The 15,000-nt window shown below is 43.2% G+C and overlaps 1 protein-coding gene across 2 annotated transcripts in view; it reads left to right on the forward strand.

Moving 5' to 3' along the window:
* Positions 1-15,000, forward strand: part of PROX1 (prospero homeobox 1) — a 50,034-nt gene that overhangs the window by 21,984 nt on the left and 13,050 nt on the right. The window lies entirely within an intron of this gene.

Below are 15,000 nucleotides of genomic sequence, written 5' to 3' on the forward strand. Positions count from 1 at the left end.
AAGTCGCCTCACAGCTCTTCTAAAGCTCCGTAATTGCGTGATCAAACACTTGCAGTTACCTTCCTCTGCTCTCCTTCATTTGATTTATAGAACTAAAATGCATTTGCTTTGTCAAGCTGCAGGATAAAATGACTACTCGAAGTAAATGCTCTCTGTTTTCTGCTGTAACGGGTTTGTGGCTTTGATTAAGATTCCTGTTTACAGGCCAGCCTGGTAGCTCAGCAGACTATTGTTATCATTAACATGCTGACCCTCGGCGATACCACGGGAGAGTGTTTCTCCCTGCTGAGGATGGCAGTTTGTATTGTTCAGGTAGTCAGATGTAATGATGCATTTGAGCAGGGTGTGCGTGAGGGGGAGGCTCGAGTAATCCCATCTCTTGGTGAAGTGGAGTGGGAAAGTGATGGTGCTACTAATTATTAATTTTATTTTTTTTTTCTTGCACCTTCCACTCGGGGTCACGTTACATAATGAGCCCCCTCCTGTAGCAAAAGTGACATTTGTCAGCATAAGGAGTGTGGTTTCCTGCCTAAAATCCTTCTGAGGGATTTTTAGCAGTGCTTGTTTTCACAGCACGTAAGTTCAGATGATGCAAAAAAGTCTCTAAGCAAAGACATTCTTGTCTCTCTCGGCTCCTTCCCCCTCTTCTGGGCACACAGAGTTTTCTGGGAGAATGGTTGCATGGAAGGGGCAGATGAAGAAAGAGGGGGGAAGAGGATGTTCCTCGAGGGGTTTGCCATTCGTTGCAGCTGTTAACAACATCCAGACTTCATGTTTGGTGTGCCATGGCCCCCCCAGCCCCTCCTGAGGGCTCTGGCCCTGTTAGGTACTCCCTCATGCGCAAGACAGGAGACTCTGCCCTGGGAGGTGGGTCTGCCTGTATGCCAAGGCATGATAGCTAAATACAGGAAAAGAAAAAGAAATACATAAGGAGATAAGTGTGACCAACTTTTTTCTGTCACAATGTGCTTAAATTCCCTCAATCTTTTTTTCTTTTTAACGCAACTTTTCTGTTTGCAGAACGTAGGTTGAAATGTTCTTTGCCCTCAAAAGTTCTCATATCCTTGATGATTCCAGGCACTTATTACTCCTTTTCAAAGCATTACTTGCAGCGTTAATGTAAATGGATTACTTCAGTGAAGAATTACAGGGAGTATATAGGTGTTTTCAGGTAGATAAGTAAATATAAATCGCATATGTTTAGCACTGCTAGTGATTGCAGTCTCCTCTTCTTGGCCAAGAGGTCTAGCAGCTGGTAGGAAAGATGCCCCTTGGGGTTTTTTTCGCCCATCAGGGAAGGAAAGAGATGTTATAAATGGCCATGATTTGCAAATTCTTTCACTCAGTCTTTCTTGTGTTATCTATATATGAGGAGAATTTCCTAGAGGTTTAAATCTTGGTTTTGCACTGAAGATCCAGCAGTTATGAGATCATTAAACTGTACAGTGCAGTGTTTAATGTAGCCAGTGTAACTTTTCCTGATAAATGCCCGGTCCCTCCCCCACAAGCTGCAAAGCAAAAATGACAAGTACTGTAATGTTGAAATTGGATCCAAAAGGATTTAGCAAACTGAGCATTTGCCATATTTAGCATCATCAAAGTTCCTTCCTCTCATACTTCAATGATGCTTTGCTGATGTGATTAGTCTGATATGCTGTTTCTCTTAAATCACCTACACTGCTATTCCTAAACCCTCCCACTTTATCTCTTCTTGGGTGAAATTTGTGCAAATACATTACTACTCCTAAATTGACTATTAGGAAAAAATGATAAAGCTAAAATGTACATTTGGCCCGTATCAGGCTGTGCCGTTGATTTGCTCAGGAATCTGTGATACTGTGTTCCTTTCCCTGTGCATTGCAACTGACAGCTTGTAGCAAAGTCAAAGAAGATGTTTAACAAACCACATGTCCTATCGTTTTTAGCTTTGCCGTTGTACCCCTGTGGCTGTGAGCCAGACATAGATACAATTCCTCCTCCAGTGCGATGCAACTTTGCCTGTGTTTTGTGTGCACATGTGTGTGCATGTGTGTAGCCAGTTCCACGTTTCTTTCTCTTACAGTAGGGTTAGCTGGAGAAACCTGTGCTGAGCTGCACAGAGCAATTTGAAACTGAGTTTAGGAAGAGGGGGAAAAAAAAACCAACTATTTTTTTTGTGGAAATTGAAGATGCTTCTCTGCTCTGGGGCTGTTCTTCCAGGGAGGGAGAAGGTGGGTCGTTCTGGTAAACAAAAGCTACAAATGTCAATGTCCCAGAAAAAATTCTGAAGTTGGTCAGAAAGAGAGGGCAGCTTGCTGTGCCACTTGATATCTGTCTCATCTGTGATGTTGCCATAGGCTTTTGAATGCCAGCTGCAATAATTGAAGTCAGGTATTGTTGCTATGCATTAAAAGAAAAAAAAAAAACCAAATAATTTTGTAACTCTTTAAAAATCCATCCTAACACAGAACATCAGAGCTCACAGTTGTGACTGTGGCAGGATGATTTCAAACAAGGGGGACATGATGCTGTGAGTTAAAATAAAAATATGGTTAAAAACCATATATAAGATTTCCCCCCCTCCATCTATGTACTTACAACCAGCAAAAGAAATTGGCCTGAGGACAATACCTGGATTTTAGCCTTGCTTTGACTCCCACTCCTCCTCCATCATCCTTGTTCCCTGGCATTTTTTTGTAGTTAACCGTCATTCTCCATGTATTAACGTCTCTCTGCACGATGCCCGTTCCTTTTCCGTGTGGGCATTTAACGACTCAGTCTTAGTTCTGAAGTCTCAGGGTCTCTCTGTGCTAGCGATTTCGCTCTATGCCCTCCTGCCTACTCCTTACACTCGCCACGCTCCTCTGCGTAGCGAGCAAATGAGCACCAAAGCAAGCCCCCACGCACACCATCTTTCTGAGCTCAGCCTGCCTGCTGCTTCACGGGAACTTGCCCGATTTTGCAGACGTAGTTATTGAGATTGATCACAATAGTGAAACGTCTGCCAAGCTGCGTTATTTGCACAAATACACTGTATGCAGTTTTGGTACAGTGGGGTTTGACGCGATGATTGCCTCTTTTCATAGCGCTAGTTACGGCACGTGTCATCGTTTCGGAGGGGGAGAAAAACATTTTTTAAGAAGTTTGCTCTGCTTTTGGCAGGGGAAAACCATACTAGTGGGAAAAACCTAATTAAGACCAGTTGGACTCAAGTCTTAGCAGAATGTTTATCTTAACGCACTCTGAGTTAGTCACATAAAAATCAATGAGATTATGTAAAGCAATCCAAATACCACCACCTATAAAGCCTAAGTAATAACCCAGTCACGTAAGTGGCCTATGAACCCTTGAGAGGAACGCTGGCTGCCAAAATTTTCAGAAGTGATGATGGTTTTAGGCCAATTCCATTTTGGGATGCTCAACTGGAGATCTATTAATGATAGCCACTTTGTCAGGAGGTCCTCATCAGTCCATTCCGTGAAAATGAAGTGTGCCCAGCACTGCATCCAAAAATTAAGACATCCTAAATAATCAAAAATTCTGGCCACTCATGTGCTTATTTTAGGAACCTGTATTCCTCCCCAGTTTCATTTGCAGGATTCATCTTGAACGGAATTGATGTTCATCAAAAGGAGAATTAAAGCCTCCGAACCCGATTCTTATTTAAACTAAGGCCACTTATGAGGGGTTTTGCAATACACAGGCACTGTAAAGTACAATTTATAACCACCCTAATACTCCTTTACACAACTGGAGGAGTGCAAAGTGGCCTCAAGAGAAGTGAAAATCAAGTCCGTAACTTGCTAACTTCCGTCTCGGAGATTGCTCTTTCCATACAAACTGCTCTGCTGTGGCAGTCGCTGCGCTTCTGGTGGTACCAGCAGTGGGCACAGCCTAACGGGACAGTTGTTTCAGTATTAAACTCCTCGCATTTTTTCCCTCAGCTGTATACTTCCTCCTTCAAGGGCTTTATTGTTGTAGCATTTCAACATTGTTCTCAGCATTCTTAAAGACAAAGTCGGAAGGCCGCTGTCTGGTGATCTGCAGCAAGGAGAATAAAGCTGCTTTGGCAATTTGAGAATAGCAAATGTAACTATCAGGATTCCTCTGAAGAAAAACTGAAACATAGGTGTCTAGGTGGAACTTTGGTTTTACTTTAAAATCTTGGTTTCAGGAAATTTAATTGATGCCCCCAGGCCTTTTTCCTTTTGTTTCTTTTAAAATTTTGAAGAGGCTGTCTTGTGAAACAGCAGAGCTTTCCTTGAAACTGCACAGGAAATTAACCTGGTTTTTAATCAAGTAACAAAATCCACGGCTTGCAATAGAAGATCCGTGCATTGCATGTATCAATTAATGCTTATTAATCAGTTTTTGCAGTTAGTTGAACTGCAGATTATAGTTGGAAGCTATTAGGGAGAGAATCGCGAGAGGAATACTGTTGCAGGACTACACTCGGTTTTTCTGTTTGTGTCCTTCGGATTCAAGGTGTTTGTATAATGAAGTTGGCACGTTGATATATGATCTATTTTTTAATGTCATTACAATTTTAGTTCCCTCTGCCTTTTTGTCATTGGGTTACATTTAAGCACAGCAAGATCAACTTTAAACTTCCTTACTCAACAGCTTTATTAGTTATAACGTACCGTGACCTTTCTCAACATTCTTAAAGAAAAAGATACAGTGTAATGTCACTTTACTTTGCTTATTGTTCTTTGTTGTGGTGAACAAAGCATTTTCTACAGTGGCTATAGCACATAATTATACAGCTTTCAATAGCGGTGTCTTGGCACATATCAAAGTTCAGAAGAGCCTTTAGAAAAAAAAAGATGTTTTGTGGCAGCCTAGGGAGGGTCTCATCTTTCCTTCAGAAAATAGTTCAAGGCTCTTCTGTCAAGCTTCCCTACTTAGAGCTTTTTCTCCTCCTGCTTCATAAAGTTTAAAGGGGATTCAGTGGAGTTCTATGATCTATTTCCTTTGAAAGATTGTTCCTTTGCACAGAGAAGTCCTTTGACTTCAAGAGTTCACAGATTCATGTCTTTAGGTATCATATGTCTGACCTTATCAGTTACTCTATTTAATGTAGGAGAAAAAGTCTCAACTCTTTGTGTTTGTCTGTTTTGCCTCTGTGAAATGATTTGGTGAAAAGACCATCCTTTTTAACACACCACTGAGAGGCCGTTTCTGACTGTAACCTACCCTGTGGTTCTTCTAAAAAAAAAAAAAAAATTGTCCTTGTGTTTTGTGTATGGATGATTTCACAGTGAGAATAGAATTATACAAGGACAGACACACATAAAAAAATCTTTTGCTCTTTTTTCCTAAATGATCTATTGGCTATTTTGGTGGCTGCTACTCTGGTTCCCCAACAGGCACAACCATTTAACAAACACAGAGATAGCGGCTGGAGTGCTGGGCCAGCAGTAGGTTTTCCCTTGCTTCGACCTACCCCAAAGGCCTTCATAATTAATTGTCCTTCAGAGATGAGGAAAGTTCAGAGACAGTGTGTGTAGCGATGTCTATTGTCTGACATTCAGTTCTCCTTCCCTCAGCTCTTTTTCTTCATTCCACAAAGGGTTATCAATAGGAGCAGGGAGCAAGCTCTCTTCTAACAGCTGCTGGTGGTGGCTGTAGCTTTCTGTGGAAGGTATCATTGTGTTCAGCCATCTATGGATTAAATGGCTGGAAAAGTTCTAACAACCCTTTCAAACGGGCGTGTTTATTTCATCTAGATTACACAGACCTATTTAGCTAATTAAAAACTTTCTCAGAACCCCTTCTCTCCTATCCAAGGGAAGGAAAAAAATTAAAACGCTGCTGTAATTATGAAGAATGGCTGCAATGAAACTTTGGTAAATAAATGAAAAATTTGATCTGTCAGCTTTGATCAAGATATACCCAAATAAGTACAGGCTTGTTTGTTGAGTTGTTCTGTCGTTTTGTTTTGTTTTTTTTTTTTCTTAGAGGGAAGAAAGGTGTACAGTAGAAAAAGCATAAAAGAAAACATTGGTATAGGCTGTAACAGAAACAAACATTCGCCCAATTTAAAAAACTGCCACAGTTCATCCAGTCTGTGGTCGTAACATCACAGTGCAAAGATGCCAGAGTTTGCTAAACAGATTATTAATATTGTTGTGCCTTCTGCGATTAATCTAGAATCCTCTGTGGCATAATTATTAAACTTCATATACAACAGAACAAAATTATATACATGCTTCCTTGTTTTCCCTGATGATATGCTAAACAAAGATACGGTGCGGTTAGTAGATAGGCAAGAAGTACAGTCAAATTAGAGCTGTTTATTAACAATCGTTATGTTACTGCTCCAATTAATTGGGCGAAGCCAAAAAGGACAAATACAATCATTCTTCCACTGAACAGTTTAACTAGCAAATTAGGGAGGTTTTAATAATTTTTTTTCATCTTAAAAAAAAAAAAAAGAAAAAAGAACTCAACTCCAGACCCTCACCTGCATTCTTCATAAATACATCACTTTGCAATGAAAAGGAATAATCGTATAAAACATTTTCTGGGCTCCATCTCACTTCCTTACTGTTAAGAAGAACCGCACAACAATCAAGATGAATTATTGTACTGATTAAGTTATTACGCGTGGCATTTTGAAACAGGTTTTCTGTATTTAAGAAGAAATTGCATACAAAGTAGATGCAGCTCATACAGTAATGCAAAAAAAAAAGATCATAAAAAATTAAAGTTATTCTTATGAATCTTTCATTAGAAGCAATGAAAAGGGACACTGGTGAAGCCAAGTGCTTTGTTCTTCTGAGCTCCTCTTGTAGGGCCAGATCCTGCAAACAATTACGTACTTGAGCGTTCCTTCTGCGAGACTCCTGTTGGCGCCTTCAGCATATCTCCTGCTCTCTCACAGTTTGCCCACTTAGGCCTGTGGATTACTACCAGTGTTGTTCTACTTTATCAAACAGATGTTCCCTTTAAAAATTGACAGAAGTCCTGTAAAAAAATATACCACAAAATCACACAGCTGTACGGAGGCGAACACTTGCTTTTATGAAGGAAGAGCTGTTGTGAAATGATTTAAGGCTACTCAGAGCTTTTCAGATTACTCCCCACCGCAAATAACATGTTAAGTACTAAATTGCCCTAAGCGGTGTTTTATTACTGATCAATAAAATAGTAATCTTGTCTTTTAGCATGGAAAAATATTTTAGTGAGATTTTTTCTGGTTTAGTTCATGGATAGCAGTAAACCAGAAAGCACAACCCCCCCCAAAAAAAAGCAAAACCAGTCCTCGTTTGTTTCTAATTTTGCTTTGGGGGAATCCTAGGATTGTTCCAGCTGAATAGTGCAGGGTTTCTGTGCCTGTGTGCATGTGTGCATGTAGTGGTGGTGTGCTGTGTTTTGTTTTGGGGTTTTTGTTTTTTGTTGTTTTTCTTTTACAGTGATTTACTGGTACTCATCCTTATTGCCCCATCCTCTTCTCAAACAAAAAACCCCCCTCAAAAAAAAAAAAAACCCAAACCAACAAAAACAAAACAAAACTTGGCAAACTCTTCGGACTCCTACTGCCATTTCATTTTGCATTCAACAAGGGGTAGTGGGAATTGAAACATCAACTGGAGATTGAGAAAAGCACCAATTTATAGTGTGTTAGCCTTGCACAATTCAAGATTTCTTTTGCTAGCTGCACACATTATACCCAACATCTCGCCACTCTCTTGTGGCAGTTGTGAGGAATGGCTATTCCTTCCCGTGTGTGTACTACAGGCCTCTAAAGACTCTTATTTATTCTCTCCCATGTCACCTTGTGTACAGTCTGGTCTGTGACACTGATGGTGATTATGTCATTATTTTGCTCTGGGGGCTTTGGCACATCTGCAGAGCTGATGCACATCTTCTTTGTTACGCTGGCATACGTCCCATATCGCAAATGCTTCATTAGCCTTACTGCCTGCCTCCTTGCCAGACAAGAATACCCAAATCCAAGCTTCTTTTTGCTCTGGTCTTTTGTGTCTGTGATGAGCCTTTATTCATCTTCCTAGTTCTTCCCTGTTTTCTATTTTTCTATGTAAAACTGATTTCCAGATGTCCGTCGTTCTCCAAAAACCCATCATAGATGAGGAGTGAGAAGCAAGGTGAATTTTAACCCATGTTGTCCCTCACTTGCATAAAGTCTTATCCCTCACAAGCTGAAATGATTTTTCATTCATCCTACATACAGAAAGAGTTCGTTAGACTAGGCAGTTAAATTTTAAAACTTTGTGTTTGGAAAAAAAAAAAAAAGGTAAAAAAAGAGAAAAGAAGCCAGTGATTTCTCTTACCATTTAATAAATCCTAGTTGTGGTAATGGGTAACATGCAAGTTGCATATGTTTCTTACAGGCTTTCTTAATTTCTTTTAGATGACATAGCTAAATTTCTCACTCAGCACTTTTGGAGAAGGAGCACTGTCTAGTCAAGGACTGTTCACGAAACCTGCTCGGCTGAAATTTCTTACATCCTGTTTTAATGTGTTGCATTAAAAGGACATAGAACATTTTGTACTGTGAAAATTGAGGAAAATGATAGGTCTTCTAAACTTTGTCTAAGCTGTTCTATATAAATGTCGTACTAGAGAGATCTGAAATAGTGGGTTAGCTTACTAGCTTTGTAACATTTTTCCCTCCGCATCCCACACACCCCACGCTTTTTCTCCATGACACTGAACTAAATTCTGGGCTGGATTCTCAGTTATTGGTGTAAATCAGCTCCAGCAATCATTGCAGCTAATTAATCTGTGCCATCTGAAGAGCTGTCTTTTGTTGTGTGGCTATACAGTCAAGTGTGTGAATGTATGTTAAATGTTAATTGGAAAAAAGTTTCATTTCTTTATTTTAAAACTAAAAATTAAATGCAGACCTGGATTTGGACTCACAGAGCCATCATGTTTATGGATGTGGGGTGGAGGGGGGCGTTGTTTTTATTTTTGTAAGGCATGCTTGCCAAAAAAGGAGGTCCCAGCCGATACCGTCTCACAGTGCAGGGTCAGGGCTGTGTGACTGACTTTAACAGAAGTCATACAGATAGGATTGCCCATCCTATAGGACTTTGAATAGGTCATCTTCATGCAGAGAACTGTTTGCTTGATATCTTCGACGTGTTTTAAAATGGACAGGAGTCAGGCTCTCATAATGTGAATTAACAAAGTGTCATAACCGTTGGAAATCGTGGGAGAGGTTTAGCACTGTTGTGACCCGTGCTGGTTTCTGGGCCAGCTTTCTGGGGTCCTGCCCTTTCTCAAAGCAGATATCCCTGGTCTGAGAGAGCTGTGGCAGTGCAGATTTGGTGTGGAATGCAATGGGGACCCTGTTTTCAAAGATACTTAAATCTGTAAGGGTGAAATACTAAGGCTGTGAGGAAGTAACAGCAGAATATTGCAGGGGTCCATGAGGACGATATGTCCTGCATGAGAGAGAGAGAACCTGGGAGGTGAGCAGCCACTGTTCAGTATCCTACTGAAGTGACATTGTAACACAAGAAGTGAAGTTAAGAAATACTGTTTGGTCCAAGAGAGAGGGAGTCTTCAGAGTACTGGATCCCTTTCTGTAGTTACACAGAGCCCATCACCTGCAGCACTAGAGTACAGCTGAATTTCATAGAGCAGAGCAAGAGCCTGACATCTTCCTGACGTGCGAGTGTGGGTGGGTGAGAGAGAGAGGGACAGCCAGAAGGGCTGGCTGAAGGCAATCAACGTATTGGAGATGATTTCTCCCTGTAGATCTGGAAGGGGCAAGGTTCATCTTTCTTATCTGCAGAGGGGGAAGGTACGCAGCCGGGCTCTGCCTCGTTTTGTGTGCCACCGGAGGGACTCATGAACTGCTCTCTGTGGGGGGGCGGTTTCAAGGCTCTAGTGGAAATGTGCCCTCAGAAGAAGCTGTGTCCAGGTGGTGGTCCAGAGCGCTCAAAGATGTGGCCTTGAACTTGTTTCTGTAGTTAATGACGAAGCTTTGTAGAGAGCAGCCAGGGTGGCATGATCTCTGTTGCTAAGCAGAAAGGCTGCTGCATTGATTGGGACTTAGGGGAGAATGGTGGCATAGCCACATAAATGCATTTAAAGCAGTAGTCTACAACTTCAGAAAGTTTTTAGAGGAGAGAGGGGAAATCAGCGTTGCAAATAAAAGCCCTTTAACTGCTGAGTATCAGCGTTCAGGGGGAAGCCAAAGTAGCTTATCTCATGCAATTGCGGAGAGGGCTGGCTCCATCAGACGAGGCCCAGCCTCGAGGTTATCTAATCCAGCGCCGTCTGGAGTCGCACCATTTCCTTCCGCAACGCACAAAGAGGAGTCAAATGAGAGGGTGCTCAGTCCATTAGGACATAAAACTTTGTCTTCTGACCTCATAGGCTTGCGAGGCTCACCGGTCCCCAGCAGGTCCTGCACGGAAGCTTGTAACGGGGTGTTTGTAGCCCAGTTTGGCCAGTCGCATGGCTCAGGGTGGAATAGATGGAGCAGTTTATCCCATGACAGTGGGCTCGGGATGCCCATAAAAGCATGGTTACACTGGGAGGAGGTTCATCAGAGTTAATCATGGGGAGCCTGGGCTGGCGGAGCCAGCTTCATTTGCAACACTCCTCACCCATAACCATGCACAATTTCCTTCCCCTGCCCCTACCCTCTGCCATGGGAAAGAGGAAAGGAGGTACCCTGCTGCTGGAGGGCATGCTTACCACCTTCATGACACCCCCAAAAGGACCCTGGTGACTGCTTATTTCCCTGCCAGACTGATTAAACACCACCTGCTTCCCATCCCTCTCCCCTACCGCCCTCCTCACTCTCCCCACCCCAACACATGCAGACCAAGGAGGGAGAAGGCACAGTTGGGGCTTTTCAGGTGACTGCATTGCAGAGACATGGGAAGAGTGTGCAAGAGCAGGCAACACCAATTACAGATGTTTACTAACTGTTATGATGTTTTTATATATATAACATGTATTCTAGATGTATAAGCCTTTAATTATCACTTCTACTACAGTGTGTTAACATCTATGGTTCATCTATGGGGCCAGATTCTTTTGAATATAAAAAATCCTTGCACGCTACAAGCTCTATGAACACGTTTTCCTCTATATCCATGGTCTACCCAGCAGTTTCTGCCTGCCCAGCTCTTTTATGCATAGAAATATACCATGAAAGCAGAGAATATACTGCTGGTGAGAGACATACCTGTTCACCACAGTCCAGGCTGTGCCTCCTGGCCCTTCTGAGTAACACATCACATTCCCATCTGGCTGATGTGTCCAGGAGAGTATGCAATGACCTCTCCGCTGTTGCCGCAGCAGAGCCAGAATCGGCTGGTCATCCCTGTACTCACTTTTCCGGGCAGGTTTTTTGTGGGCGCCTGTATGTGGTACCTGCCAGAATTTGGCAGCAGGGTACGTGATATGCCGCTTGGCATTGTAGGCAGCCTCTTGTAGCAGACTGCATTTCACCGCAATGGGACTGAGTTAAAGTTAGACTATTCTTGTGTTGAGAGTTTTATTTCTCCTTCAGTTTTTGTAGGAGACAGCTTCTGGGGTGTGACAGTAACCCCTCCTGTGATTCTTTCTTACATTTCCCAACACATACTGAACACCCAACTATCATAAGCTGTAGGAGCCTTAGTGATTTTTCCATTCTGCAGCAGTGCCACTGGCAATGCAGTAAGTTAAGGGCAATCAGAGTTTCCATTAGAAGCCTCTACATCTCATGCGGTTCTAATTCATCAGTAAGGCAGAAAAGGAATTTGATAATCATCTCCCCAGAAAAACGTTAGTGATGATTTTTGAGGACGGGGAAAGGGAGGACTGAATTTCAAGGTGCAAAGAGTCTAAATAAATTGAAAATGGGAAGTCTTTTTATTTTGTTTTAGCCCACTCTACTCTCAAGTCTTACCAAGTTTCGTGGTTAAAAACCAGCACATTAAGGCTGTTGTGTTTGCATGAGAGAGTAGCTGTGCTTCTTTGATGGATAGGCTCATCCACTGAACCATGGGCACAGCAGTCCCGGGACAGAGATCCTACAAGGGTGCTGGCGATGCTGTGAGGTGTGCGGCACGGGATGTCTCTCGTGCACTGTGAAATGGGAAGATGGGTCCTAACAGGGAGGACCCCGGGATGCAGAAGGGGGGTTTCAGCCTGAGCGAGCTGCAGAAGCACTGTTGTGTGCGTCCAGCCGGGGTGCGCAGCACCAGCGGCGCTTGGGGCTCCAGCCGCGCAGGGAGCCTGCAGAGTACTTCCCAATCTTTATTTGTGGAAAAGCTTAATTGAAATGCAAGTGATTAAATCTAATGTATCATGCAGTATCCATTTTCACTGCACTACCACTTTCACTTCCCTGATATTATCAGGCATCTCAGCAGCCCCACTGTCAGTTTTTTCCTTGTAAGAGCCATGCCCATTCTCTCTCCTCTTTGTGAGCTTGGCGGAGGAGATAACAGTAAGCCAGCAGTAGATTACTAGTGCCCCAAACTCTACTTAAGGGATAAGGGATCTCAGCTTCATTTCAAACAAACACTTTTAAAATACCTTCTTAAATCATTTGAGGGGCATGTGCTTTCCAGCTTTTTACAAACAGTAAAAAAGCTACAGTGTAACAGTAAATGCAGTAAGAAACCTTTGTGGGTTTCCTAATTTTTCTCTTTTGAACTGGACTCAGGCTAATGCTTTTCCCTTCCCAAACGCCAGGCTCAGTGTTGTATTGTTAGTGCTGTCCCAAAAGAGTGGGCTGCTTTTTGTGTGCCACAGTGGGAGAGCAGACCGTCTTGAACAGCCACCCAATCCCTTGTCTATCTTTTTCTCTTTCCAAAAAATCTGTTTCTTAACAGATTTGTACAGTAGGAGTCATGAGAGGAAACTTGAAGGCAGTAAATGCAGACTGTGGTGGCACCAGAGAGCCACTGCTGTAGCCAGGGGCATCGGGACATATGTAGTGGTGGGCAAACTGATGCCCTGCTCTCTGGAAAGGTGGTGGTTGGGAGAAAAGTGTGTTTACTGGAGTGTCCAATGGTTGAGGTATTTCTTATTTGTGTTTTTAAAATAAAAACGTCCTTTCCAACTATTTCCCTCTCCTCATAAGTGATAATGGAAGAGGCATTAGCCTTTCCATTGCCTGAGCCAACCTGTTTTTTTCTAAGAGGTGTCCAGGATGTTCAGCCAATTGAGTGATCTAATTAGCTGAAAATTGTTAATTTCCTTTACCTTATAAAGCACCTAACACAGAAACTGTTAAATAATGTTAAGTGTCAGACTTAAACTGAGAACATTGGGCCATATGCTGCCATGGCTTTCACGCCAAAAAGTGTAGCAACTTACTCCAAAACCTGCCTCCAATTCCTGTGTAGAAGCCAAAGCCTCCTGCTTGATATGCTGCCACACCAACTCACAGCGCTAAGATGGTCCCACGCAGCAGCTCACTGCGCTCGGGGAAAAGACTATGTGTGAGAGGGGAGGTGACGGTCTGGATAAACGTGGCAGGAGCCAGGACACCAGCAAGGTATTGCAGACACTGCCCTTGTGAGCGCAGGAATACCGAGGGTAGGGCAGTGCTGCTCAGGGCAGCGTTATCCTGGAAACGGCGGCAGATCTGTGACTGCAGCTGCTAATTGCACAAGTACCCAGTCTGCAGAGGGCCTGGAAGATAGGTGGGTTGCCTTGGAGCTCTTTGTTGGAGCGGGGGGGTACCTGGCTCAGTGGGATGCATGCGAGGAAGGGGCTAGTCCCAGTGTCACCAGTCTCCCCGCAAGCCCACAGAGAAGTGGCTTCAGAAGTAGTGTGACGCCTTGCTGCGTTACTGCTGGCTTGACCCCAGCATTGCTCTGATGCAGCGTCTTACAGGTAGGGAGGGACCCGGAAGGGCTTGTCCTCAGTAGGTTTCCTACAGGACAGGCTGCGGATATGGGAATACATATTTAGGTGCCAGCTTGCCCCAGAAGCCCACAGGTTTGAGTCTTTCTCATGTGAGGAAGGGGCTCAGGGCTACGTGTGGATGATGCAGGTGGAGTTTCTGAAGCATCTCCTTTAAGAAGGTTGCATCGTACCCCCAAAGCTCACCTTACTTTGACTTTGGGGGTGGGGAGTGCCTGTGCACATCTGGTTCGTGCTTTGTTTTCTCAGCAGAAATATTTCCCCTGAATCTCTTCTGCTGTTGCTGTACCTGTGCTAGTGCAGACCGCTGTGCATGCACATTAAAGCTGTCTGACCTGGAGCTACCCATGGTGAGACTGCTCCCCTGATAGTGGGCTTGCTCATCATCCTGGAGAGCTTCTCCATCACTTGCCTAATAGATGCTGGTTATGCCTTAGCCTTGGGTTAAGAGGGTCCCTGCAGAGTCCCTCTCTAAAGCCACTGTCTAGATCATCCAACTAGAGGAGTGATCTGGCCTTCCCCCTCTCACCCCCTCCAACCTGTTTACCTCCCATTACCACGACCTTGCGCTCTGCAACATGAGCAGCCTTCACCAGCTGAAGACCTCTGATCCTAAGTCCACGAGAGATTTTGGCTTTCCTATTTGGCAAGGCAATTTGTTGCCCACCAGGTCAACATGAATAAAGATTTTTTAAATCCATAAAGTCCTGCAATTGCAAAAAAAAAAAAAAAAAAAGAAAAAGCCGCCTCCAGATAATTTAACCTGTCCTGGCAGCCTGACATCTTGAGCTGTCTGTGCTATACTTGTTTATTTCTGCTCATAATTAGGATCAAAAAAAATCCAAACACACACTCACTAAGAATTCTACTTTATGTAAGATTTGAAAGTAAAGTCAATCCTGGCCCAATCTTATCATTTTTAAAGTATGTTTATCCAGCTTTGTAGTAGGAACGAGCAGACTGTTTGAAGGCCACATAGTTTTCAAACCTTGGTTGCAGCACGTTACCCCATTTTGAAACCGTCTTTATCTAGCCGAGAAAACTAAAATCTGTTTGACAAAGTAGCACTCTAGCCAGTTTATCTTGCAATATGGCTTTAGCTCACAGAGCCTATTGATTTCCTTAAATTAATGTTTACAGAATGCTACTGAATTTTACTCAACGGGA

Source organism: Strix uralensis, chromosome 3 (genome assembly GCF_047716275.1).
Source record: "Strix uralensis isolate ZFMK-TIS-50842 chromosome 3, bStrUra1, whole genome shotgun sequence".
In the NCBI taxonomy this organism is placed as follows: Eukaryota; Metazoa; Chordata; class Aves; order Strigiformes; family Strigidae; genus Strix; species Strix uralensis.